Raw genomic sequence first — 27,175 nt, forward strand, 5'->3', positions numbered from 1 at the left:
TGTCTTGCATTGCGACAATCTTGCACTGCTCGTGCCAAAGTGAGCTAATTGCGATTCTCTATTGATCTAATGCTTTTTTTTTTCCTCACTGCTCAGCTAAACTGTATTGTTTGGCTGCGGGTTCTCTTCTGAGGGTTGACACTGTCTCGAGCAGCTGCATGTTTCTCACTCTCCTCGGCTGTGAGGGGAAAAAAAAGTGGTCTGCCTGGACACATCAGTCTAAAGATCTACGCCCTGCCAGGGTGTGTGTGTGTGTGAGGACATGATCCGCCCTCGACAGATATTTGTCTCCAAAAAGATGAGATGGATTAAGACAAAAAACAATGAGGCGAACAAACCCATCTTTACACACGGCAGTGGACACTTCCGCCCAGTAGGGGGTGTCCATACAATCACAATGAGTTGCAACTGCTGCACAGAACTATTATCCTGACAATGGTAATGATAGTCGAGGTGTGACCACTGGATGCTTATGAATCAGAAAAAATGAGGATTTAATTGGCAATAACTTTATATTAATTAATCCCCTTTAATCATGTGCCATGCTGTAATTCACTTCGCTGTTTGTTTTTTGAAGGATTTAGCCAAAGTCACACTGGATTATCTTGTCTGTGGCACATGTGCGGCATGTGTGTGTGGCGCCGTCATGGAACACACACACATGCGTGTGTCACGCTTGATCAACACGGCTCAGGCAGTTGATTTATGAGGGGAGTGAGTCACTCAAGGGGAGCTTAAATAATCTTGTTGTTTAACCCAAAACCCTCGGATGGAGCGTGGGGGGGCGACTTTGAGTACTATTATGTGTGTGAGATCAGACAGAAGAAAAGTGTGTGTGTGTGCTGATCATCAGGGGAATAAGGCAGATCTAGGACCTTGGCCATGATGGAGAAGGACACCAAAGAAAGACTACATTTCACTGCGTTTTTTTTTTTTTTTTTTGAATAAAACTATTGTGCTTAACACATGCAGACCAAGAAAAAAAGGATTGAATTCAATTATGTGTTTTTATAGCCCACATTGAGATGGAAACAGTTATTGTACACATGAGTTCAGAGCTACTACTTCACTTAATGTATGTATTAAAACTTAAATGCTGTACATTTTTTTCTGATATGTGAACATATTGTTTGGATCTAATAACTTCAAATGAAGTTTCCAACCTGGGATTCACAGTGCAGTGGCTCTGGGTTGTAGTCTAATGCTTCTCCACCGAACCATGCTAGAGGACCATCTGGTAACATCAGTTTTTGGCGTAACACGTGCAGTTTTCCAGTATTATTGTTTTGTATGATGGTTTTGCACATCTATTCCCTCATAGTCTGTTTATCGAGATTATATATGATTGTATGTGGTTGTTTAATAACTTGTATATACACTTTGAATAAGAAGTAATGAAGTAGTGATCAAAGCTTGGCATGTTTATGTACTACTCTTCCAGATACTGCAAATCGTCATTGGGGAAAGTTTACCTACTATTTGATTAGTTCAATTTTCAGTTCACCATTTTCAAAAATAACTAGTTCAGTTCATAGTTCCTTGTTTAAAGAATTAACTAGATTATAGTTCTTTTTTTCTGTATTTTTCTATAAGGTATTTTTTTTTTTTTTCAAAGTAATTGCCACATATATAACATAAGTAAGTAATTTTTATTTGTATAGCGCTTTTCCAGACCAGGGTCACAAAGCACTTAAACAATCGAAACAACATTCAATAAAGTATATACTTTAGAGGTCAAGATAAAACTGATAACACAACAGGTGTTCCAGAAACCAAAGTCGGCAATTATTAGATAAGTTTTTAAGCTAGTTGTATCATTCAATGAAGTTGTAACGTCACATAATTTCTGCAAATAACCTTCATTAAAAATTGTACAATACAATATAATCATCTAGCGTCTAGCCAGTTGGTGATCCATGATATATAAACGCGCATCAAGAGATAAACAATGATCTGTCAATATCAATGCGAGGGTACCAGTAAGAGACTCGGACGTTTCGGATCAACGGCAAGCGTCGATGTCACAAATAATATGTGGATTCACTAACTGTATGCACCATACATCACCCACCTAAAGGAGGCCATCCGTCTGTATTACGTCTCACATCTGTAACATGCGCGGTTCTAGTCATGTCGTCTATCGATTACACATTACCTTCCCCCTCACTCCATAAACGTCCGGCTCATTTGTGAGGCCGGTTGAATCTCACTAGACGTGTCAGCCTGTTGGCGTGCGAGCGTGACCGCTCCGTGGCGGATTACCCTCGACATAACTGGGCGCCTGAAGTTGATTTCATAAGACTTTTAAAAACAATCCTGTTCTTTCGATCCAGTCTCAAAGCAGCAGCAGCAACAACAAAAAAAAAAAAAATCAATGCAGCTATGATGTGACTGAATTATTATTCCTGATGATGCTTCATGCATCCATAAGCAGTTCCTTTAGGTAAAGTGAACAACTACCAAAGTTATTTAATTGGTTTCCTTCTGTCCCTTCGCTCGCTTGCTTGTCTTGTATTCACTTCTCACTTACATTCTTCTAATTAAATGCTGTTTAAATATGTTGCTGCACAGTAAAAAAAAAAAAAAAGTCAAAATCATTACCGCGGACCAAACATGGGTGCATTGCATTTTTTATTTTCCATTCCCTCGAGTAAACCTGGAAGTTAATTAAGAATCTGCAAGGTGCGAGAAGAGAGGTGTATATATATCTCCTCGCATCCCAAGATGAGTTTAATTTATTTCACGGTCAACCGGATAAATTGAATCTTAAACTAGAAGGATCATCGGATTGTGTAATACCTTTTGCGTTTTAAAGGTAAAACTGTGGCACGCTAGCAGCTGCTGAAGAGCTCCAGCTATTACACGTATGAGGTTAGAGCAGATAAAATCATCAGACCTGACAAACCTTTTGGCGGCGTGATAAGAAGAGCACCTGACAAGCATCCAAACATCCTTGTGATGTGTGAATCTGGTGGATACTCTGAAGCAATCTGCCATTTACCGCTACTCCAGCTTCATCTGATTCAATTTTTTAAAAAACATGCTGAAACTCCATTTTTCTAAAATGAGATCATCCATTCAACCCTAATCAATAATTTGAATGTCTATATAAAGTGGCCATTATCTGTCTTTAACCTTCTTAGCCGGGGCTCAGGATTTCTATTGTCCTCATAAATACTTTTTCTGAATCGCATTAAGCTCGTCCTCAGACCGGCTTCTTACACACAAATGCACTCAGTTCTATTGCCGTGTCCTCGTACGCTGCCATTCAGTAGAGTCTTCACGCAAATGATGGCATTTTAAATCAAAGCACACAGTCTGTGACCCACATTACTTGAGCGTACCCTTCCTGCCACCTTGTTTCCTCTCGTTTTCGGCTCACAATTCCTTTCTCTGCCATCGGTAGGAAGCCTATATCACCGGCATTCCTGTAAAGATTTTCATGTTCTCTCGCGACTGGAATCCTCAAGTGTTGCCTTCTTTGACCTTCGTGGGAATAATCTTGCAACTAGTGGTAGATGCAATTGCATAGCTTATTTCTCAGGGTCTCCTTCATGCGTCAAGTACGAGATAACTTCATTTTTAATTCTTAGATTTGAAAGCAAATTGATTCGTTCTTAAATTATTAAGCAGTTTTATCCAGGACCAAATATGCCCCGGAGCTGTCTAACCTTCCTTTTAATTAGTTATATGTTTGGTCTGGTGGCTCGATGCTTAACCTTGCTCATTAACCACCATCACCGAACAAAAACTAGCTGGAATTAAAAACCACCACCTCGCATTCCGTGGATTTCATTCGCCGAAGCTTAAATCCACAAAGATAAAAGGTCTCTGTGCGTCAGACAAGACAGCAAGTATACCACACTCCCTTCCTTTGTTCCCATTTAAAGAGAATTAGATTGTTTTCATTTCCTGTTTACCTTTTGCCTCAAATCTCATAACACAGAGACTACAGTGCTATCTGGGTCGATAGCAGCCAGACGTTCTCATGGATTTTTGATATCGTGCAAATATATAGTCAAATTTGTTTCGTCGTGTTCCCGACTAAATCTCTTTTTATTACTTTACCTTATGCTCTAGTGATGGATCCACATCTTCCCCCGGCAATGTATGTCTTCCTCGAGCTTTTGTTTTTCTCTCATTGATTAATGACATTAAGGTGCTGAAGATAAAATCCCTTTTGTCTTGTATACGCTGCCATCGCTGTATAGATCTGAAGGTCATGAAGTCATATCGATTATTGCCTCTGCCAAGGAGAGTTTTCCGACCGAAATAACCAACGCGTCGTAATGAAACTCTCATACATTGTTAATAATGCCCTTAAACAACTGTCACAACTAACTGACAGACATGACTTCAGAAACCACAATTCGATCGCCTCAAATAAACCGTATCGACAAAATGTTTTAATTGTTCACGTGGTCAAAGTTTAAGACCCAAGATATTTTTTAACAACTCAATGATTCTAAAAAGGCAACGTCATTAGTAGCATAGTGGTGAAGATGTGCGTGACCCTGGTCTAAAAAAAGTGCTCTACAAATATTACTTAAGTGCTACTCCAGAAATGACAAAAATTAAATGATCTATTTTGAAATATCCTCTCCCCCATTAAGTCCAGAGCAGAGGCATTTTTCGGAACGGCGGTTCTCTTTATCTGCTGGAGTTCAATTTGATTGATATAGTTTTGGGAGAGCATGCTGAGGAACAATTATCTGTTTAGACCTGCTCAGTAGGTGGTGTGATGCGCCGTGTGTTTGATGGTTCTCGGTGTCCCACCAGCTTTTTCCTAAACCAAGTAATTTTGATTGGCAAGCGTGAGAGGACGTGGGTTAAAAAAAAAGAAAAAAAAAGAAGAGAAAATAATAATGTAAGCAGGGGGAGGCCATTATTCTTTAATGAGATTTTTGACATCTTCAGATGTGGGACAAAAAAGGGAGGCATTAAAGGCGGCCTGCAGATGGAGTTTCCTGGTGTCGTGTCTGAACTCTGTACCCTTGTCATCTGTTTGCCAACTTAAAGGTATACACAAAAAAACGTCCTGTCTTGATGTGACGGGCTTCTCTGGTACCCGACCACACAGGGGTCACGTCTCATCTGAAAACATGAAACTTAAATGCTTTGTTTGAACTGCAGCACCAGATGGTCTAAAGAGCTATGAAAGCTGCAGGTGTCAAAAGGACACAGCGACGTTGTTCCTGTCAGCATTTTCTCCTCCATTTACCTTCGCTAATTTATATTTAGATTATTATAGACTTGAAGCAGGTGTTTCCGAAGTGCCTTAATAGAAATCGGCACCTTCTTAAGATTTGAGGAACGTTTTCATCTTCAGTTCTTGTTAACGGAAGGATATGAGAATGATCGGTTAATTGCATTAACTAAAGGAATCTCCTGTGGTGGACTTGAGCTGAGTAGGCATCCTGAAAAGGAGAAAAAAGATCCAGGATCCAAATGGTTTTTGGACGTTCCTGGTCACAAAGCCTTTCCAGATCCGTCCAGAAGATCGGGAAGTGCATCAAGAGCTCCAGTTGAAGCTGCCAAATGTGTGAAGTACCTGCCTTTCCATAGGCAGCTACAGTAATGGAGTCAGACAACAAGAAGTAACATAAAAATGTCTTTAATACACACATCTTAATTCAGGTTGGAACAACAGAGATAAGATGAATCTCCCTAACATATCAAACAGTGGCTTGATACGATTGACTTCATCCAACTGTTGATTAACTCTTGACTTCATCTGGTTCTGTCACACCGCGATCACATGATTACACCTAATTAAAAGTCTTCTTCTCATTAAAACCGCTGTAATCAAGCGGCGACGGCAGAAGAAGTAAATGATGTCTCCGAGAAGGAACCGAGGACAAATCCAAGAGAATTACAACCTCATCTGCTATTCCCTTTGCTAAGACATCCACCGTCTTTGTTACGGGAGGATGAAACGAACGTTGGAAGCTCTCTGCAGACTTAGTTGGCTGGTAATCACTAATTGTGTCCTGAACTCCCCGCGAATGTTCCCCATTAAGTTCCTCAGTTCAGCACACAGTCAAATCGTTGCCCTGGAACAGGGAAGTTCTGCCGAAAACACAGGGGATCGAAGGAGAAAAAGGATGAAGGCGTTGGGGGTCGCCAAACGGAGGGCACCAGTGATGTTAATTAATCAGAGGACAATGATGAGTCTCTTGTGTCGAGGTCAATCCTATTCAACCGGGGGAAGCTAATAAGGCTTCGACAATGGTGTGTTCTGTCCGTGCAAACAATGGCTAATGATTCCTGCCAAGATGGATGGCGAGGTCTTGATTGTCATTGTATCACACCATTATTGGGTTTGAGTGTATTCTTGCGTGCTTTGATACAACCATTTCGAGATAAGGGTGTGAGTGAAGAATGCTGTCAAGTTAAAGGGATAGCTCAGCCAAAATTGTAATTTGTCACTTTCTACTCACCCTTATGTCGACTCTGGTTTAGGATTATTACGATCAAAATAATCTAAAACCCGTATCATCAATTTCGTGTGAACTATCTCTTTAATGTCACTGGTGGGCCTTTTCAGCATTTTTGGCCCGGGTTAACCATCTTGTCATTATCTCGTTGATAAATCATGGGAGTCATTTTTTTTAATGTCAATGTCTTAGTGCGTTGACCTTTAACCACAATATAATTTCACATTCAAGTTAAAATGATCTGCTTCTAATTAAACAGATGTTTTACTATTATATTGTAATTTCACTGGATTCACCTTCATTTTACTACTGATTTCCTTCCTGGATGATCTATAGGATTGGAATACTCCCATTGAAAGTACAAATATATATATATATATATATATATAAGTAATATTTGTAAAGCGCTTTTCCAGACCAGGATCACAAAGCGCTTAAATAATCAAAACAAAACTCAATAAAATATATACTAAAAAGATCAAGATAACACTGAGAATAACACAGGAGTCCCAGAAAATCAAGGAAAAGCCTGAACAAATAAAAATGTCTTAAGATCTTTCTTGAAGGAGTCAGTAGATCATCAAGCGCAAAGGGAGAGGAAGATCATTCCAAAGCTTAGGAGCAACAGTCTGGAAGGATTTCTCTCCTCTGGTCCTGAACCGTGTGCGCGGAACCATCAGTAGATTCTGATCCACAGACCTCAGAGCCCGAGCTGGGGTGTAAGGCTGGATCAGATCACTGATGTAAGGAGGAGCCTGACCATGAATAGATCTGAAAGTAAGAACCAGAATTTTCAAATTGGCACTGGCAGCCAGTGAAGAGTTTTACGGATCGTGGGAAATGTGAGTTCTTCTACTAGAGCGGGTCAACATGTATTCGTGGCACAGATTTTCGAGCGAGCCCTTTGATAGTTTTGCGTTGGTTCTGTTTTACAGGCGGCACAAATGGCCTGGTTAAATATAAAGTCATTCACAATTTGTTGGAGAAGAAAACGCTATCAGCGGGGGTCTCCAAGCGGTCCGGCTTTATACCTAAACGAAACCTAGTGGGCCTTCCCGCGTCTAGTGATTAGACCCAACAGGCTTTTAAATTCTCACTGGCCAGAATCTTCAACTTCTTGTTCTCCTTATGGGTCTGTTGTCTTCTCAGCACATCAGAGGGAAGAGCCAAAGAGCGAGGGGAAATAAAAAGGCCCAGCGTTCTCCTCTGGGCCCCTGCAGAATGTAGAGAAGCTGATAAGTTGTCTCGCTCGCAGTCTGAGAATGATCAAAAACAAAGTAAATCCGGTGGCCGCCGAGGGAACGAGCTGCTGTGAGGGAGTGAAGGAGGAGGAGGAGGAGGGCTGGAGGAGCAGTCACACTGGGGAGAGAAAACGATGTTTGCTCTTGTCTGGTGCAGGCAAGGCGCTGCACGCAGGTCTGGAGGATGGAGACCGGCTTCTCCTTTTGTTGCCATAAGCCGGGATTTAGATGGACCGAGTGACGGGTTAAGTCTGCATTGGGTAAGACCGCAGAGTGCAGGTGGTCTCGGGGAAATGATTGACAACCCTGGAATAACGCTTGTTGAAATCGTCTTCCCTGGACGGAATTTATTAGTAGCATAATTTCACAAATGCACGTGGGAGTGCGGACGTTCACTTACTTCTTATTGTCCCGAGGGACGAGAGCCTGGTAGTGATTGTGAGGGGAAGGATAGTCATTATCGTGAACCCAGAAAGGGAAAAAAAAGGATTACAAAGCAATATAGTAATCCAGCTGTCAATCATGCGCCTCATTAGTAATCATATGTAGGGAGGGAGGTGAGGGGCAGGTAGCGCACAATATGGGCAGAGTTCTGCAACGGACAGTGAACAAGTGAGTGGGGCGAGGAAGTGGAAGAGGGATGATGGCGTTAATAAGGGTGTGGGAGAAAGAGGAAACTAAAGGGAAAAAAAAAAAAAAGGGGGGGTGGGGAGGAGCAGTTGAGGTTGCAGCTTGCTATTCTGCTCAGGGGCCTCTGCACAGAGTTTTTATTAAGCTTTCATCTGCATTTCCTTTCCTCCTTTTTCCTCTAACCACTCCGCCACCCCGGCAGCAATAACAAAGGCAGATGCAGCGAGTGCTAGCCATGTCAGTCACGTCTCAAACCCACATATCTGCTTGTAATTCCCTGATTAATTAAGAACAGTGATTTGTTAATTTAATTGTAGGTGTCGGGTGTTTTTTCATGCCCCCCCTCTGCTTTCTTCTGCCGCTTGCTCCCTCTCATCCGCTTGGCAGGCTAATTTGCCCTGCAGCTTTGAGAATGGGAAATGAAAGGAATAGCTGAGGAAGCCTTCAGATGGTTTATTAAGAATCGATTTGCCACAGTGGCAGAGGAGACGGGGCTGTAGGGAGATACATGGTGATGCGCCTCCCAGGCAGACACCTTAGGCGGCATGGAAAAGATGATTGTGATACTGTCATACCCCCCCCCCGCCCCCCCCCAAAAAAAGTTTCCAGTGAGACCAAGATCAGCAAAAAAAAGATTTCGATTGAGCTTCGTTGGCGTGCGCCAAAGAACGTCGCTATTTCAAAACGTGACTAATTGCATTGACGTGCCAATAAAATGCACTGAAATGTGACTCAAGAAACACAGGAGGCGCTGTGACCTGCTGTCACCCCACAGTCGCCTTATTTAAACCTACTTTTTCCTTTTTTAAAAGGAGGGACTAGTCAACACTCAAAAACACAATACAAATGTCCCTTTTTCAACCAAAAGATTAAATATACATTGTTTAACATTGCTTAAAATTAGCCGAATATAAAAGGGTGTTTAGTTTGATATATTTGACATTTTAAAATTGTAGTCTGGCCTGATCCAACTCCCTGGCGAACCAAAACATTGTCAATCTCAACTGAGTAGCCCAATAGTGTCGCTGAAAGCTAAGTAACTTCAAACCTACCATCATATGCAACTAGTTAATTCCGATGTTGTACTCATCCTGTCATTTCTGAGCTGCAATTGCCAAAGTTTCCATGGCTAACACAAAACATAAATGAAATGAAGTTGAGCTGTCTGCTGTTGTGCTGTTGACCTGGCGAAAAATAAGTTCAATCCATCCAAATCCAACACGTTTAAGGACTTCAAACAGGTTTGGCCATTCAACTCTGTCGAACACATTGTCAACATACAATGAAAGAATGGTTTTATCTGACCTCGCCTTGATAAAAAAATATTAAGGTCTCTCCTTACGTAATGCATTGTCAGTTTATGATAAAACCACTTTGTTCACGATGTGTTATTGAAGGTAATGCATCAAATCTTCGATTAAGGACCTTCGCAACTTTCACTCTGTGGGCGGTTTTGAATCGACTTTTATTCAATATTAAGTATGTCTGAGTCACAGTTTACTTGTTTTTTCTTCTTGGTTGTAAAAGTGTTGTCACAGGGGCATTCATTTCTGTATTTAATCATTGATTTTTGCTTGTATTTATTGGTCTTGGAGTTGGTGAAACGTATAATGTGCCCTTGTAAAAAGGCCTCCCACATGTATATTGCAGAAGTCGGATTTGTATTTATTTAAAATAAAAATGGATAAATATCTTTTATTTCACAAAGTCAGTATGTTGTAGCCATTTTGTGTGTAATCCCCATTTATTACAAGATGGGTTAAACTCGCATTACTCTGGGTGAATGTGACAGGGGATTGATCTTAAAGGACACTACTATCAAATTTAACGTTATTTATGATGGTTATAAACTCTCCACGGATCACACAAATATAAATCCTTGCTCAATTGTACCATCTTCTCCTTAATCTTGAGTTTGGGAAGTCACATTTACAGAAGAGTGGTCAAGGTTCTGATCTATAGGGTAATTAAAATCCACTGCTATGATTTATTGACCGGAGCGCGAAGCCACCGTCAGGATTAGATCCTTAAAAGAAATAAAGGACTGTCACTGTTCGGAACAACCACTTAAAAAGATTTATATTTTATTCCTATCTTGAGTTCCCTGAAATGTCGAGTATCTTACCTGCTGCATCTTAAATTACATTAGAAACTTGAAAGGGGATAGATTTGTGAATTAACTTCAAGACTCCTTGTGAACATAAAGCAAAGCATGAAGAATAAACTGGACCCGACCGTCTCCTTTTTATCCTAATTACATCTCCATTCATTAAATGTGGTTCTTTCACTTTTTCAGAAACGTGGTGGATGTGATATGATGAAAATATTCACCTTGTGAGGAAGCTTCAAGTTTATATAAAATATAATATAAATTATTTCAAAACCTGCTCATGAACTAGACTCACTGTAACACACACTCTGACCATTCAAATAAATCTGGGCTTCCTGCCAGTAAGTGTAGATATCATGGAATAAATTGACTAAAGTATATAAAAAAAAACCCTGTTAAATAATGAAATGTATTGTGTCAACTGCATAGAACCTCCTTCATATAATGATGGCTAATCAAAACAAGGCTGTTCTATCAATTCATAGGTATTTATCTTTCACTCTGTGTTGTGGAAATCAGATTAAAAACAAGTTTTTCCGACAAAACATTTTCAGAGTTTTGCTTCGTTGACATGGGGTTAAGCTACCCGTCCTTTTTAGCTTCTGTTCATGAAGAGACCTCATGAGTTCGTCCGTCAATTTGTATCAAAAGCTTTGGAGGGTCAACGATTCTGTAGCGAAGGTTCACTGCCTTCAGATCTCTTCTCACATCTTGGAAGCGTCTGTGTCGTCTGTAAAAGCTCCTGAATCGCCGAACATTACTTATTCTCTGGCTCTCGCTGCCCTTATCCTTGTCCTGAAGATGAAGGAACTTAAAGACGAGGTCCCTCAGGGTCATGTTTAGGCCCGTTAAGAATCGCTAAATGATGGGCGGCGTGAAGAACATGTCATGTCCAACCAACCTTAGGTAGATTTACCAGTTGGATGTTTTGAACGATTCACAAGTTTGTTGATTTTATTTGTTAAACGGAACCTAATGTGCCGATTTAAGTGTCTCTTAAATTGTTCTAGTTGTTCTGTTGTTGCAGTTTGGAAAAAGAAATAAAGAAAAAATATGAGAATTGAAATATTCGCCAGATATTTAAGCTGGTATCAGCACCGAAGACGTGTCATCCTCCTACTGCTGCTGAAAATGCACCTGTAAGTATATGAATATATATGCATTTATATATAACGTAACTTCCGTTGTCCATCGAACCATACTCAGTTTTGTGGGCGTTTTAGTACGGCAATTTAGTTTGCATGACGCACTAAATTTCGCATACTAAGAATTGAGAGGCACTTACGCACTAAAAATACTAACTTTGATTTGAGGCACAGCATAAGTCTCGTCCAAGCAACCACGCCCACTCTTTTTTTGTAGCATGGTCACAAAACACGAGTTGCATTCAAGGACTCTCGTAAATTTCAAACTCACCCCTAAACCTCCCGTTTTGTACATAATAAACGAATAATAAAAATAAGGTTTGCTTAATGTACACATAACAAAAACACCTAAAGGCAGAAGTAACTCTCTTCATGTTTACATAAATATTTATTTTGTTTCACGATTAACATGTAGGTACTTGATTTAGGGCTTCTAGGGAAGGACGCCTCCACCAGACTGTTTAATTTAAGCCTTAGTTTTATTTGGCGAGATTTCAGATTAGACTGTTGGCTGCCCAATCTTCGCTCTCAGCGGTTGAATCACTGTCTTTTTACACTTTCCCTTCTTCGACGCCATTATAGTGACAAACTGCCTCGATAACTTAATGTAATTTACCAACAATATCGTGGTCTGTAGAAGTTTTTACCAGGATTGAACTGACCTACTACCAGGAGCTCAGAAAAATATCTGGCGCCTAATTCTCTGACAACCCTTGTTGGTGGACACAGCAGAGGCTTTACTCTTATAGCTGGTGATGTGTTGACAGGATCTCTAAAGGTTACTTCCTCCCAACATGGTCGAAGGTATTGCACAGCTAAGTCTCACCATAGTGCTCATGAGCCGACAGGGTCACACCGGGGACATACGAAGAATGACAGTGCGGAAGCAGCGATGGTTAAATCTCTGTCTAAATCTAGAGCCAAGGTAGTAGCTGCCACGTGTTTTTACTGCTTTTCTTTTAGAGAATAAGATGTGGGTCGATAAGATCTTTCACTTTATGCGAGTTGATTGGCCGGTGCTGTTTTCTTTAATCAGGAAAGCATTTCCCATTATCCGTTTCCTTAAAACACGCACAAATTATTCATAGCTCGGCGAAGTAAAGCGACAACAATTTGACAGCCCCTGTTGTTCCGAGGAAATTGATCTAAAAACTAAGTAATGTTTGCTGTAGTCTTCGCTTTGCATGTGATCAAACTGTGTGCGAGTAAAATTGGTCCTGCCGGTTGATAGGTTGAAGTTTTTTTTTCTCCCGGTAATAAGATGATCACAGAGGAATACAATGGGAAAACTAGTGAGTTTATGGGTCGGATCGTGCTTATTTTATTTTTATTTCTTTTTAAATGACGTCGACAAATGAAGCTCTTCAAAATTCTTAAGGGTTTTGCTACATCTGTTTTCTCATCAAATATTCTTTTACAACAAACAAACGCAAAATTCACAGAAGAGTATTCTTCGGATATAAGTAACATTTAATTAAAACCACACATCTCTGATCTCCGGCTCTATGGGATGCATATATTCATATATATTCTATTGAAAAATGGAAGGAAAGAATGTATGAATGGAACAACTCGACCCAGAATCCATTTGCATGATTGCCGGAGCGTGAATTACCATTTCCTGGTTCGCACTTTAGGGTACTGTATGTAAATGTCTGCAAGTCCAGATGTAGTGTCGCATGATATTTTATTAATTGTACGTCTTTTTTTGTGTGTGTGTTGTAAGTCTGAATCACATCTGTGTGTCGACGAGGCAGGAGCTCGGCGGAGTGTGTTGCCTTTTGTATGTCAGCAAAGAAGTGATTTGTCCCGCAGATGCAGACTAATGAATGAGGTGTCCTGCTCGTGGGCCTGATATTAGCCCGAGTAGCAGTTCCTTTGATGCGATTAGCTCGATGCTCTCTCTTGACAAATTAGGCTGTCCCATCCTGGCAGCCCAAACACTCACTCTCTGACAAGAACAAAGAAGGAATATTTCCTCATAATTCATCATATAAGGATGCATGTGCATGTACTGCAGCCGTGTGTGTTGTCCAACAGATCGCACTAAGTGATGATGGTGCCGACCATTTAGTTAATTTCAATAGATAATTAATTTAGTTTTTTTTTCCTTTTGTAAACGTCCAGTGATAAACGACGAGGCCCGGTTGCTCCAGCAACAGTTTGAACCAGAGAGCCCATTATATTGTTCGGCGACGGCACGTGACGCACTAAGCCGAAACTTGGAAGATTAAAATTAATGTGAGAAACAAAATAGGCTGTTAGTAGTAACACAAAATAACCAGAGCTCAACAATTTCACATTTTTTAATCGGATGATTTGCATGGTTTGCTGCAGATACGTTTTGATTAATAAAGATTGAATATGATTAATTTTTAATGTGTTTTATTTTGTATGCACAAGCAAAAGAAGGGAGTAAACCGATGCACTTAATTTAACAGCATGTCGACAATAACTATTTCTTCACATTACCTTTTTTAACAGCCACCGAGACGACATAACTTGTTGTCCTTGTCCATGGAGACCACTTATAAACCAGATAAACCATTTACTATAGTGGGCACTTGCCCGGGGACTCCACCCCAGAGGCGATTGAGAGATTGAAAGACTTTAGAAAAGTTTCATTAGTGTTATTAGAAAATTAAACCACTTCACTAGGTTCTATCTTAGACTAGTGGACTTTCCACGGATGTTTACAGTCCATCTCTACATGTGGTCCGTGCTCTACATCCTCCTATAAAAGTAGCAAGAAAAGCCAGAAGTTGTACATGCTATAGACAGTTAAAACAATTGATCTACTCTAATAAATAAATCTGTGCTAATACCTTTACTTTTGAAGGCTCTATAACAATCCTTATGCAAAATCAATTAATATTGATATTTTCATTTTTAAGAAATGTTGAAAATTTTGCCGTGGAAGGCACAATTGTGGTTAAGAAGGACTACCATCAATTTGTCACACACTCCTGATATTACTTATGTAATATATTAATATTAACTTATGAATGATATTCATCTAAAATCACACTATTGATTCTTCAATAACTACCAATATGGCAACATAAAATCAAACTTTATAGAATGTTTTTTATATGAGAAATAAGGGCACCACATTGGTGACCCTAGGAGTAGAGGTCCCCAACTTCTTTTTGTGCAATGGACCGGTTAAATAATGGTATTCTTTCGGTGACCAACCCTTAAAAAAAAAAAAAAAAAACGTATTTTTTGGCCGGGTATGCCATTTTTTTTTTATAATGAAGTCCATGAAGTGTACAACTTGCAAAAACGCTGAATCGGGAGAAGCCGTGGGCTGATGCTATCGGTTTGTGTTCGACTCAATTTTGCTAGTTTACAGGCTTATTATCAAGAGTCTCAGGCTGATGCTATTTCTAAGAAAATCCTACCTTTTTCAAAATAAGAAAACTTTCAGACAGTTCTAAACAATGCAACAGAAGTGAACAATTAATTGCCTCATAGACTTGGTACCAAGATCCTGCTAAGTAGTCAACACAACGTATCCTGTCTTTAGCAGCTCATACATCATCACAAGTCGCACGATGAACTCCTCCGTCATGACGGTAAATGTCGGGGTAATGGGTACATTCATGATCATGGGTCTCTTCCAGCTCATCAATGGAAAAGGTCTTCCTCATCACCGTCACTTCATCACAAGAAACGGGCGATCGCATGTGGCAGATTCCCAGGAAAGCTGCTCGTTCAATCACACGCGTCAGTCGGCAAAAGTAGACTTTGTGATTGATAGAATCGAAAAGTTCCCGTGTTGTATTCCTCATGCATGTTGAGTACTGTTTTATAAAACGTTCCACTCTAACACGCAGGGAGAGATTGCATTTTCATCGTTGTGTTTTCGCTGAGGTCAGCGGATTAGAGACAAAAAGAGATGGTTGTAAAAATTGCCTTTTGATAGTTATTGATCTGCTCAGGAAGTAATTTCTGCAATGGCTACGAAAAGCATGTAAATCTTGACCAAACATCCAGTTTCATCATGATCACATATTCAGGGATTTGTTTTCTCTAGACATACCATATCTAGGAGCACCCTTCCTGAAGCTCTTAGGATATTATCTATATACTTTTTTATTTCCAGCACCAGGCAATAATTTCACACGATGACTCATGAAACTTTTATGAATAATAAACCAAGTCATTTCCACTACTTAAGATGGCGTTTAATGAATTAAACAGTCTCTGGATGGGTGACCTGGAGCGGAAGACAAAGAGGTTGCATATATTACAGTTATCTGATAGTCTGTCCTTAATTTGGGCAGTCACAAGTAACAAGAGAAAAACAATGGGTTAATTCATCACGGAATAAGAAACTGGATTTTCATACGATGACTTTTCGTCTTCCGGAAAAAAACGGCTTTTGCTGTTACAAGTGGACGCTCATTGATTTTTCTCTTCTATGGTCACTCGCACAAAGCTTCCCAACTTATCTTGCCTTGGCAGGACAATGCTGCAGACGAAGGTCGTTCAAGGACAGATTAGATTATCGTTCCTTTTTTTTTTTTTTTTTTTTCCTCCATACTTCCTCAACTCCCGTGCAGATTCCACTTCCTGTGATTTGTTGATACAGCTTGTGATTGCAACGGCCTCTCGGACATATTATTCCCCGGCTTGTTTCTGTCTGTTTTCATTGCGCGGATTACTTGAAAATGTACTTAAGTTGTGTCTCTAAGTATCTGTGTGTATGCGTGTGTGTGTGTGTGCAGACTGGAAGTCTGTGGTGTTAGCGCCGCCACTGTCTGAGCCGTGGTAATTACCGCGGTTCAGTGCCTCTGTTGAAGTCAATGAAGCTGAACTCATTGTCTCTCCGTACGCCGAAGAAGACGATTGTTGAAGATGCTGGCATTGTTGCCTCGTTTCCTCTCACTCCGTGTGTGTAACTTCCTTCTGCAGTTGTTTACTTGCAGGTGTAATTAAACGCACGATTCCTGCTTTTCTAATATCCATGTATGCTCTATTTAAATTCAATACTGCTGTGTGTTGAAGGTTGCTAACAGCAGGCTAATCAAATTCTCTAACTCCGGCTTGAAGGCATCTTCATGCAATTTTAATGCATTTTAGTTAGAAAATGAATTAGTCTCCGTTCTTCTTCTCTTTTTATTAAATGGCACGGAGCACGTGGATCCCCTGTAGCTGTGTGTACAGTCGCTCAGTTACAGTAATTCCAAGAAGAAAAGGGAAGTGGAACTCTGAATAAATGGTCAAAGAGTTGGTTTTCTATTTAAACTGCAGTAAATTTAAAACCACAACATGCTCAGTATGATTGGGATCATTTTAAATGTTATGAAATGCCTGAAAATGCGATTGAATATCACAAAACAAACCTAAAACCAAATGTATAGGTTCATTTTAAACTGATTGTTTTGAAGGGCAACAATAATTTAAATCAGCATAGCAGCTAATTTATCTCCCCGTTTATGATTTCTATCTAAAATTGTTGCCTAGCTTGTATTTCATCAAGATGATAAGATACTTTTTTAGCATTTGAAATATCAATATCATCAATAGAAAACCTTTCTAAATCACTCACATGTTTCAAATGTTGAAGTCTTCCTCTCCAAGATGCAGTAAGTCTCTTATCACGATCAAGTTTTGAGGTTATTACTTTATAAAGTTCTCCCCCATCTCAAATCTCAGCGAACAAGAGGTTACAAGAGCAAAGTCCATTATGATGTAACAATTGCTTCACTCCTCTGTCAGCCAGCTGAAATCACACCCTGCTTTGTTTATAAAACCAGTCCCTTGGAGGTGGAGACTTTGGAGATTGATAATGCGCGGTGACTTACCTGGATGCTTGACCAATCACAACATACTGAGTACATAGAGGTCCAAGATCTATTTAAGGCAAACTTAAATCAACACATTAGTTTAACTTTCAAAAAAGGGGTAACGTTTATTAAAATAAATAATAGATTATACGATAGTGACCTTTTTATACATCGTTTACTTTTGGGGAAACCATACAGAGATAAATTTCAAAGGGCTCTTTGAAAAACATTTACCTGGATGTATAATAGAGGCAGGCAAAGGGCCAGCAAATGGACCCGGGGCCGCACAAGTGCAGCTGGACATTTTGAATTCTCTTGCCAAATGGTTTAACATTTTTTTCGTTTAGGAATGCCTCCGGGCGTCCAAACAGTATTTTATGTCTAAGTGTATATTTTGACAAAACATTTGTCTTTGTTCCCCATTTTCCCTCGATCTCCTGGGACGCGGCAGTCGTAGCCTTCCAAAACCAGGCCAGCAGAAACACAGACGTTCACACTCAAAGGCTAATGGAATGCATGATTCTGCCGAGAGTTCGCCGGGTTTCAGATCAAGAATGTTTCTTTTTCCAGATCCTTTCAAGCAATCAGCATCACCCCCCCCCCCCCGCCCCGCCCCCCTCCAGATATAGCATTGTTGCACTGCTTCTTTATCCATTCCCCAGCGAGGTGGTTTTAGAAATCGTTATTTGCCTCCGTGTGTCTGTCGGGTGGCTGCGGCGACTGAAATGGAGAAAGGCTGCAGGGAGGCCACGAAGCACAATCACATTGTCATCCTTTAATGGAGGCCAGGGACTCATCATGTCTCATGTGCTTCTTTACAATAGTCATTACTGTCCGTCTTAGCTCTCATTTATTGTTTCCCAAGGCTGTGTTGTTAAAAACAACTCTAATGATTAGAGTATTACCCAGTGGGTTTTTACAGACTGCAAAATATATTTTACCTCCTCTGGGACATCTTTACATAACTTCCTTCATGACCTCAGATCAAGTGCCTGTTGAAGATAAAAGCCCTTTTAAATATTGTTTTTGAAAGAACACCATTTGATTCATCCACAAGAAAGTGCAGATCTACAAGAAGAATTTTTTTTTTGAAGAATGAACATGTTCTTCTCCATTAGTACAGCTGAATTATTACTGTGTACCATGTGTTTATTTTTAACTCCGACTCTACAAAACAGCTATTTTATTTTTTAACATTTAAGTGGATCTTTCACCTTCAGGTTATGCACTTCTTTTCTTACCTATTAACCTTCATAAATCAAGACACAATGGGATAAAACATCTTGGAGCTGAGATAAATTCTGCCTATTTGATTGAGAAATGTTGATTTGCGCTCGTAAATACCACTATAATTAGCAGTAGTATGTCATTTGCTTATTTTATTTGACATTTAAGAGGTTTGCTGGAAGTGTTGAGAGCGCCATCATATTGGTGTTTCATCGCAAGTTCAAAATAAATGACTCCACTCACTTTTTATTTTCTGGCAAGCCTTGTTACTGTAAAGGGGGAGTTGTAAAATGAAAAGGCTTGTTGACTCGACTGAGAGCATTTTATGTGAAATTCTACAATGTAAACCATATAATATATATTCTCTTTTTGTTCAACTGTTCTTTTATGGCAACCGAGAATTGTGTTTCCAGTTCAAAAGAACACTTTCTAACAAGTGACAAATCAATCTGATGTTCATCGCCTTTGCCACTTATGTTTTTTTCCAGAGAAATCCATACTCTTGGGTATTTAAACTTGGCAACAAAAGACCAACCATGTTTACAAACTACTACTTCTACCAAAGCATTTTGGTCGTTGCCGCCAGAAAAACACATTTCTATACCCAGCCCTACCTAGTTTAATTCAGTCATTGTTTTAAATGAACTGATCATTCATTAATTATACGTAACTAAACTGATATGAATGGTTTATTTTATTAAAGTTTTAGAAACCATGTGAAACGAGTGCTCTAAGATTGCCACACTATATGAAGAAGAATAGCAAAGAAAGTACATCGACGTTTTAGCTGCGACTGTGCTCTCACAATCAAAGTCTTTGATATGAGGCTGACTGAACCAATATTTTAGAAGTTTGGCAAAGCTCAGAGGAACTCGTACACTCTGACAGCCGAGAGTAAACAGTAGGTGCTAACCGTTCCTGGTCGACTCCAGCATTTCCGCGAATCCAATAATCTCTGCAGTTGAAAGCGGATCAAAACGAAAGTAAAGCGCCGACAGCGTTTATCTATCCATCCCTCTATTCATCTGGCCTCGACTGTCTCTCGATCAATCTTTGTATTTCCTACATACACGTCCCTATATTTGTCTTCTCCTATACAAACACTATTTATTCATTCACTTGCTTCTTTCACTTGTCATTTCTGCACAATGGCTTCTTCTCTCTACAAGCTTGGCTTAATAGACTCCCCTGCTTTTTCCCCATCATGATATGACTGAGGGTAGTTTCTTTACCTCTCCACTCTTGACCCAGTCAGCAGTTTTTTAAATTATATACATGTTTGTTTATTTTGTCATATCACAGTCACAACTCGACTTCCATAAATGCCTTGTAGGTGTGTGGGCCGCATAACTTTACAAATGTAGAGACCCAAAGTATCACTGCCGGGTCTGACATCTGTTTAATGTGATCAAGATTATCACATTTACACTTGTACAAATCAGGTCAAGAGAATGTAAGATTTTTTTTTATATTATTCAAACCTCTCTAATGAGCAAGCAATTGCAGGAGGACGATATTAAACGTAGAGTTCTGTTATGGGCGGACAAGGCTGTGATGTGGAGCAGAAATGGAAACGCTGGTTGCTTGGTTACTTATCCTTTGACTGGATAATATAAGGATATACACGTTTGACAAGAGACTTATGAGGCATTTAAGATTTGAGGATCTCACTCGCTTCATGGATGCGTAAATTGATGCGAGTACTAATGCTGCCGTGACCAGACGGGGCGACAAAGAAATGCTTCTCTTAAAATATATTCAAAATATACATATAATGCATATTTATATCTGCAATCTTATTTTGAGCCAATGAATGTTTAAAAAAAGTACTTGTGGAAAATTACTTCACTCGCAATTTAGTGTCTTATAGACTCTTAAACTGCTCGAAAGTTGCTTGAAAATTAAAATGTACATTTTTTTTTTAAGCAAAACGAGCATTAGAAATTTGATAATTTGTACAGCGCCTTTTCTCAGACAAGGGTCACAAAGCGCTTAAACAGTCAAAAACAATACAAAGTTAAAATGCATACTTTAAAATGCCAAGATATTACAGAGACAAACACAGCAGCCCCAAGAAAATTAAGAAAAATCCTGCACAAATAAAAATGTATTAAGATTTTTCTTGAAGGAGTCAGTGGATCATCAAACACAGAGAGAGAAGAAGATTGTTCCAAAGCTTAGGAGCAACAGTCTGGAAGGATTTCTCTCCTCTGGTCCTGAAGTGTGTTCAGGAACCATCAGTAGATTCTGATCCACAGACCTCAGAGCCTGAGCTGGGGTGTAAGGCTGGATCAGATCACTGATGTAAGGAGGAGTCTGACCATGAATAGATCTGAAAGTAAGAACCATAATGAAAAAAAATAGATCTTGAAAGAAACTGGCAGCCAGTGCAGAGTTTTAAGGATCGGGGAAATGTGAGTTCTCCTACTAGAGCAGCTCAGAATTCTCACTGCATACATACATACATAGATACATGGGTTTATATAAAATGTATTTTGCCAACTGTATAATTTTAATAAAATGTAAATGATACTGAACTCACTCTCTTCTCACTCTCCCCTTGTTTTTGGTCGAATTGGTTTTCGATTTCTTTTTTTTAATCTTGGTATCGATTTTTTTTTTTTTTATGTTGCTCTTCTATATCATTCGAATGAAAAGTGTGGTCTTGCTTAATGAACTCAAAGCTCAGGTTTTACTCCATCCCATTTCTAATATCATCCTTAACCTTTGTGGAACATTGACAGGAGACAAAAGTATACGCAGCGACTATTTATACCGAGGGAATTGAGCTGCTCAGGTCTCTCCATGAGTTTCATGTTTGCCAGCATTTGTAGTGAGCTCATTATCCGTCTCTTCACCAGGTAATTACCGCCTTGTTTTGATTGGAAAGCCTTTAATTAGTTGCTCATTAGCATTGTTTAATTAAACTCACCCCATGCCTTTTTAAAAACACGCCGGTGCTGTTTGTCCATTTTATTAGATGTGGGAAGAAGAGCGCTGGAGGCGAGCTTCAACCACATCACTGTCAGTACATTGTTCTTGGAGCCAAGATATTGTTGTGACGATAAAGGACTGTGCAGTGGTAAATTGCCAAGCTATCCCACACTTCCCCGGAATGAGCTGACTCCATATTCTTGAATCTCAGGGGGGGTTGAAAAAAAAGAGGTAGCGACCTAGCAATAGGATGAATAAAACAAAGTTCTGAAACAGATTTAAGCAAAGTGCAGGAAACAAGTGCGGATCTGTTTCGAAAGAAAAGCTTTCAGAACTTCACAGTTGAGTAGCTCGGATCGACAGACGGCAGAGAATGCCAAATGTTTTAGCAAAGACCGATGCATTACTTTTTTGTCTGTTGAGCTCTTTCTTCTGTCATTCTGCATCTGTCTGTTGCCTGGTTATTTCTCTATTCTCCATCTCTCCGTCTCCTGCTATCTGTTATGCTGCCTTCCACATGAATTCTCCCCCATGTTCCCACAATTCTTTATCTTGGCTTGTTTTCCGTTTCCGTCCCGGACCATCTCTTTTGTCCCGTCGACTGATGGCAGCGTTGTCGATCAGACAAGGAAGTTTTACGGCTGGATTTGTCCGCGTGATAGAAAGTACGCGGAAGTACATATGGATCTGTTGCCACGCAGCGTAAGCCGAACAGTCAAGGTTTTGTTTTCTTCTCACGTTCTGCTGGAGTGTGGCCGAGAACAAAGTGTCAGTGTCTGAGGCGGGAAAGAAAGCCTTACACAAAGTGACACGTCAGGGATCTGGAATTCTGGAGTTCATAGTTCTGGCCAGTGGCTACAGGATGTTGTTGGAATAAAGGTCGGTGCATAAAGCACGATTGAGGATATTAAAGAGGCCACAAAACTTGATATTGCTTCCAAACTATTTTGTTTTAGTTAGTTATATCGTGAGAAAACTAGTCTTTCATGAGGTCTAACATGTTAAAATGGATCTAGATGGATAATTAAAGTGTTGTGAATTACATAATGTTTTTTTCATTGTCACAATCTACATCTTTTTAATAATTTCTCCCTCATTAAATTATCATCTTAACTGATAAATGAAGCAAAAAAAAAAGGGCTCAAGGTTTAATGTAGGCATCATTTTTTTCATTTATTTTCACCAACCAGCTTGATGTTTCTGAATAAAAAATATACAAATGAATTAGTCATTATCAAAAGAAAACACCGTCAAATGTATGAAAAATACAGCTCATCATAAGCGGGAGCCGTGGGCTATTCTCTCTGCAACAAGATTTTAATCAGATTTGCTTGGTTTACTTCTATTCTTACTTAACTTGAGGGAAACATGTGACTGTTGGGAGTCACGGAATAACATTACTGAGAAGAGAATCGTATAAATAAATAAAAACGCTTAATAGGCAGTTTTAATTGAACTGTGTGGCCTATTAACAAATGCCTTACTTAAATGTACTATCATTTGAATAGATATACATGTATTTTACAGTCTATCTCGTGTAATTATTGGTGTATTATTAATGTATAGAGTGACTAGGTAGTCATTTCTTTATTTAATGTCATGCATTGTGATTCCATATCCGTCTGCAAAAAAAGGTCCATGCTTGCCAAGGCTTTGAAACTAGTTTTATTTTCTTTTTCTCTCACTGGAAATTGCGAGTATTATCTCAGAAACGGCAGCTTGCCCACCGGTTGGGAAGCACGTTTAAGCCGCGGTATTCCTCTATTGAGTTATCTCATCAAGTGTCCAAACTCCTTATCCCTCACACACTCCTAATTCCCCGGGCAGAATCCTCTTCCTTTAATTCCATCCCTATATTGCACTTTCCCCATACATTAACCTGCCATTTTCTCCAAAGTGAATTTAATCTGTGCACGTTCATCGCTCATCACCTTTTCCCCTCCACCCTGCAGCTCAGGAGCAAGTGGTGATGCACTCGCCTGCACTTCAATCTCAACGTTGGAATAAGTGGAATGCAATTGTTCCCTGTTATAGCTTGAAAAACACCGATGGATTCTTTATTCATAGCACGCAGGTTTAGAAATCTCTAGTAAAGCTTTTTGTTACATAGATGGCTTGCAGAAATTGCACGTCTGATAAAAGTGAATTTCTGTTTAAAAGGAGCACTACGCAAAAGTATATACACACTACCTTTGACAAGAATTCTCCAGCAACCCTGATGAGCTTTTGTTTCCGGGCGTAGTGATGCATCACCCTCATTTAATGTAACATTTAAAAAAACGGTCTTCAAGAGTTGCCATCAGCACAATGAAGGCTCAGAGGGGGAGGCGGGGGTACAGGAAAAGGGGAGGAGAATATCTGCAACTTGGCGTCGTCAGCAGTTTCTGTTGACGCGACGGCGAGTGAGGAAAAAGGGAGATAAGCCAGAAGCCATCAATTCATTACTTACTCATTTTCTGCTCTTCCCATGCAGCTCCGTAACACCAGCTCTCCCTTGATCTCTCCCTTGCTGAACATGAACTTGATTCTGAGGGGTGTTGCGAATCATGGCCGGCGAACGCTTCCCGGCACTTATTGACATTTCAGACTTCACGAGTGCACGTGTGTGTTGCGAGTTCAAAAAGGGGACGGGTGTGGAGCAGGTTCAGGGTTTTCCTGCACCATCAGCAGGGCTATATTGACTCTGGCAGAGATGCTTCTCAGCGATTTCTGCCATATAAAGAGTTAAGATGGCTCCGCTCTTGACTTCTGCTAATCCTATTACTTGTGAGTGCTGCTCTTAGTGGGCTCCAACCTTACTTTTTATTGGAAACCCTGCTGGCGTTATAAAGCCTTTTAGCCTTTGGCGGGCTATTGCCCTCGTAAATCTAGTTCCAGATCCTGGGGCTATTCCCTCAAATTTGTAGCGTCACTGTGTTGCTAAAACTATAAACTCTGTTTATAAACTTGTAACGGACATTATTATGTGACACGTCAGACGGGCCATAAAGGTTGAGATTATAATAATATGATAGAAAGTAAAGTGGTTATAGATGTATTTACAGATCTCAACATGGCTCGATCGACCTACTGCGACTTCAACCGTCTTGATTCTTGGTTTTATGAAACCTGTGATAAACATCTAAGTCCAAAAAATATAAGTTATTTTGCTTAAGGCTTCACTTGCTATCATGTTGCTCTCATATTTTTTTGTTACATAACAAGCTCAAGTTACATGCTAATCATACTATGTTTTTATAGTACATTACCACCCAGGGCCGGGTCTGTATGTATGAGGGGGCAGCCACAAATCTTGAGGGGGCATTGTGCTGTTACTTACTTCTTACATGTAAGTTTGAGGGGGCACAACATTTATTTGAGGGGGCCAGGCCCCCTCTTGCCCCTGCCTAGACCCGGCCCTGTTACCACATGTTATTTTACCTAGTATACCTTTTTAATATTTTTTATTTTTACTGGAAACCTTTTTTAATGCAGATAATTGTCTATATATGTAATGTAAAGTACACGTACAAGTACACAGTATGACCTTGAATAAAATTCAATGAAATGAAAAGAAATTATGAAATAAAAATAAACCTATAGATCAACTAAGGAGCATACAAGAGTCTAAATACACTTGTACAGGGAAAGTAAAACATCTCTCTTCAGCTGAAATAGTTTCTAATAGGTTTGATATACTCAGTCCTTTTGGTCCAACCGTCCTGTAGATCTCGTAAACAATGTTTTGGCCTTTAAAGGGAATATTTACACCCAAAGTGTTATTTATATGGGTCTGGATCTCTGTCCAAAAGCCTTTGAGTCCACTGCAAATCCTAAAGATATGCCAGTGGTTTGCTTCATGATACCCACAAAGTCTTCAACACGCCTCACCTGGGCCAAGGTTATTTATTTGGGGGTGGGTTTAACAAAAAACTCATGGCATTCTTTTAACAAAAATTATAATTTTTGATTAATTTAATACTCAAATAATTTAGAAAGGAAATAAGCGAATGGCACGAGCTTTAGTTTCGATTTATTTAAACGCTTGATGGGAATCTTGAGTTGGTAAACTCTACTGTATTGATGTTAGTTTCCTGACAAACAGGTAATAAAAGGACCGGAGTGAGATCCGCGATGGTGCTCCGGGTCTTAATGCTTCTAATTTCCTGTTAAGCTGATCTAAGTGCTTGTACTTTGTCACTGCCACGATACCAAAGAATAAACTCACTGTTTCACCTTCCCCTGCCTCCCTCCTCACATTCGCTAATTCATCTCATTTCCGTCTCGAGGTTACTTTTATCTCCCTCTTTTCCATGTTAGCCTCTGCGGTGTCAAACAAGCGCCGCCGCCTGCTCCGTATTCAGGGGATGTTGTGCCTCTGGTGGAGAGTGATTGTGCCAGTGGCAAGGAGGTCAATTGGAAGAAATTGTGTTGCACCCACTGTGGAGCTGCAGCGAGGGGGAACAAACTGGATATTAGCCTGATCCATGTAGGCTGGCATGTTTACACCATCTATCCCCCCCATCCCTTCCCACCACTCCCACCACCCTCGCACACAAAGGCTCTTGCACATCTCTGCAGTTTGGCCAGCAGCTGACAGTGGAGACAGTGCTATCCAGGGTCTTATGAAATCTTGCCTTGCATTTGTGTAAATCCTGTGGTTGAGATTCCACCCAAAAAAATGAGACACTGGTGTTCGGATACCAGTGTGACTACTCTGTTACTATTATTATACATGTAGAAAACCATTTTTCATCATACCATAAATGCATAGTGTTGTCGAGATCTTGACCGATCTTCAAAGAATTTATGTTGGTCTTTGTTCTCTCTTTGCCTCGATGGTCTATTGTCCTCGATTTTGTTTTGGCTTTAGGTACTCTTTATCTTGAGTTGTCTCAGGCGATAGTTCACCCAAAATACAAATGTCACAAATTTTTCTACTCACTCTCATGTTGACTAAGGGTTTGGATTATTTTCAGAGTAATCTGTTCCTTTGTAAAGTTATAGACAAAGATCTTTGTTCATTTTAATGAAGCGACTGGAGCTTAGTTGTCTTCGTCTTTATCTTTGTCCAAAAAAACACTAAAAAACCTCCAAATACCTCCATACTGCTCGTCTGTAATGTCCATCTTGTATTTAAAATTAAACAAAACTATATTTTAAGCTAGTTTTTAGCGGACGCTACTAGGCTATCAGCTCAAATCTTGAATGAATGAGTATAAATGTGTAGCAGGAACTGAGAGACCTGCAGCTTTGGCTACAAACAAACTTAAAATATAGACAAATATTAAAAAACTATAATTAGTCTATCCGCTACTTAATGTAACCGAAGAGACTGCGGCGCTACCACCCACCCTTCTGAAAAAAACAAAACAATGAAAATATGACCCTAAGTCTCCTGAAGCTGGGACAATACATTTGTGTGGCATCTAGTTCCTAATTGATTTAGTATTTCCAACTTGATATAGTAATCAATTGTTAAAATCGTATCCCTTTTATTTCTCTGACAGGGGTTTTAAGCATTTTAAAGTATTTCCAATGTATTTATTCAGGTATCCTGCATGGGATATCCTTTTGCATATTGATATTAATTTGGCAAATTTCATATTGTCACAACCATAATCCTCTGTACCAAATTGAAATATAGCCTAAAGGGCAAATTGACTGTCATGACAGC

The 27,175-nt window shown here is 39.8% G+C and overlaps 1 long non-coding RNA gene across 1 annotated transcript in view; it reads left to right on the forward strand.

Moving 5' to 3' along the window:
- Positions 1-27,175, forward strand: part of LOC148059618 (uncharacterized) — a 75,008-nt gene that overhangs the window by 1,880 nt on the left and 45,953 nt on the right. The gene's annotated exons all lie outside the window — the stretch shown is intronic.

Source organism: Callionymus lyra, chromosome 19 (genome assembly GCF_982586985.1).
Source record: "Callionymus lyra chromosome 19, fCalLyr1.hap1.1, whole genome shotgun sequence".
NCBI classification, from domain to species: domain Eukaryota; kingdom Metazoa; phylum Chordata; class Actinopteri; order Syngnathiformes; family Callionymidae; genus Callionymus; species Callionymus lyra.